Raw genomic sequence first — 2853 nt, forward strand, 5'->3', positions numbered from 1 at the left:
GCTGGATTCACTCAGCATAATATTCTCTAGGTCCATCCATGTTATTACATGGTTCACAAGTTTATCTTGTCTTAAAGCTGCATAATATTCCATCGTATGTATATACCACAGTTTGTTTAGCCACTCTTCTGTTGATGGAGATTTTGGCTGTTTCCATCTCTTTGCAATTGTAAATAACGCTGCTATAAACATTGGTGTGCAAATGTCCGTTTGTGTCTTTGCCCTTAAGTCCTTTGAGTAGATACCTAGCAATGGTATTGCTGGGTCGTATGGCAATTCTATATTCAGCTTTTTGAGGAACCGCCAAACTGCCTTCCACAGTGGTTGCACCCTTTGACATTCCCACCAACAGTGAATAAGTGTGCCTCTTTCTCCGCATCCTCTCCAGCACTTGTCATTTTCTGTTTTGTTGATAATGGCCATTCTGGTGGGTGTGAGATGATATCTCATTGTGGTTTTGATTTGCATTTCTCTAATGGCCAGGGACATTGAGCATCTCTTCATGTGCCTCTTGGCCATCCGTATTTCTTCTTCTGGTAGGTGTCTGTTTAAGTCTTTTTCCCATTTTGTAATTGGGTTGGCTGTCTTTTTGTTGTTGAGTTGAATAATCTCTTTATAAATTCTGGATACTAGACCCTTATCTGATATGTCATTTCCAAATATTGTCTCCCATTGTGTAGGCTGTCTTTCTACTTTCTTGATGAAGTTCTCTGATGCACAAAAGTGTTTAATTTTGAGAAGCTCCCATTTATTTATTTCCTTCTTCAGTGTTCTTGCTTTAGGTTTAAGGTCCATAAAACCACCTCCAGTTGTAAGATCCATAAGATATCTCCCAACATTTTCCTCTAACTGTTTTATGGTCTTAGACCTAATGTTTAGATCTTTGATCCATTTTGAGTTAACTTTTGTATAGGGTGTGAGAGATGGGTCTTCTTTCATTCTTTTGCATATGGATATCCAGTTCTCTAGGCACCATTTATTGAAGAGACTGTTCTGTCCCAGGTGAGTTGGCTTGACTGCCTTATCAAAGATCAAATGTCCATAGATGAGAGGGTCTATATCTGAGCACTCTATTCGATTCCATTGGTCGATATATCTATCTTTATGCCAATACCATGCTGTTTTGACCACTGTGGCTTCATAATATGCCTTAAAGTCAGGCAGTGCGAGACCTCCAGCTTCTTTTTTTTCCTCAAGATGTTTTTAGCAATTCGGGGTACCCTGCCCTTCCAGATAAATTTGCTTATTGGTTTTTCTATTTCTGAAAAATATGTTGTTGGGATTTTGATTGGTATTGCATTGAATCTGTAAATCAATTTAGGTAGGATTGACATCTTAACTATATTTAGTCTTCCAATCCATGAACACGGTACGCCCTTCCATCTATTTAGGTCTTCTGTGATTTCTTTTAACAGTTTTTTGTAGTTTTCTTTATATAGGTTTTTTGTCTCTTTGGTTAAATTTATTCCTAGGTATTTTATTCTTTTAGTTGCGATTGTAAATGGGATTCGTTTCTTGATTTCTACCTCAGCTTGTTCATTACTAGTGTATAGAAAAGCTACAGATTTTTGAATGTTGATCTTGTAGCCTGCTACTTTGCTGTACTCATTTATTAGCTCTAGTAATTTTGTTGTGGATTTTTCTGGGTTTTCTACATATAGTATCATATCATCTGCAAACAGTGATAGTTTTACTTCTTCCTTTCCAATTTTGATGCCTTGTATTTCTTTTTCTTGCCTAATTGCTCTGGCTAGAACTTCCAACACAATGTTGAATAATAGTGGTGATAGTGGACATCCTTGTCTTGTTCCTGATCTTAGGGGGAAAGTTTTCAATTTTTCCCCATTGAGGATGATATTAGCTGTGGGTTTTTCATATATTCCCTCTATCATTTAAGGAAGTTCCCTTGTATTCCTATCTTTTGAAGTGTTTTCAGCAGGAAAGGATGTTGAATCTTGTCAAATGCCTTCTCTGCATCAATTGAGATGATCATGTGATTTTTCTGCTTTGATTTGTTGATATGGTGTATTACATTAATTGATTTTCTTATGTTGAACCATCCTTGCATACCTGGGATGAATCCTACTTGGTCATGATGTATAATTCTTTTAATGTGTTGTTGGATACGATTTGCTAGAATTTTATTGAGGATTTTTGCATCTGTATTCATTAGAGAGATTGGTCTGTAGTTTTCTTTTTTTGTAATATCTTTGCCTGGTTTTGGTATGAGGGTGATGTTGGCTTCATAGAATGAATTAGGTAGTTTTCCCTCCACTTCGATTATGTTGAAGAGTTTGAGGAGAGTAGGTACTAATTCTTTCTGGAATGTTTGATAGAATTCACATGTGAAGCCGTCTGGTCCTGGACTTTTCTTTTTAGGGAGGTTTTGAATAACTAATTCAATCTCTTTACTTGTGATTGGTTTGTTGAGGTCGTCTATTTCTTCTTGAGTCAAAGTTGGTTGTTCCTGTCTTTCCAGGAACCTGTCCATTTCTTCTAAATTGTTGTTTATTAGTGTAAAGTTGTTCATAGTATCCTGTTATTACCTCCTTTATTTCTGTGAGGTCAGTAGTTATGTCTCCTCTTTCATTTCTAATCTTATTTATTTGCATCCTCTTCTTCTTTTTGTCAATCTTGCTAAGGGCCCATCAATCTTGTTGATTTTCTCATAGAACCAACTTCTGGTCTTATTGATTTTCTCTATTGTTTTCATGTTTTCAATTTCATTTATTTCTGCTCTAATGTTTGTTATTTCTTTCCTTTTGCTTGCTTTGGGATTAGTTTGCTGTTCTTTCTCCAGTTCTTCCAAGTGGACAGTTAATTCCTGCATTTTTGCCTTTTCTTCTTTTCTGA

Source organism: Tamandua tetradactyla, chromosome 6 (genome assembly GCF_023851605.1).
Source record: "Tamandua tetradactyla isolate mTamTet1 chromosome 6, mTamTet1.pri, whole genome shotgun sequence".
In the NCBI taxonomy this organism is placed as follows: domain Eukaryota; kingdom Metazoa; phylum Chordata; class Mammalia; order Pilosa; family Myrmecophagidae; genus Tamandua; species Tamandua tetradactyla.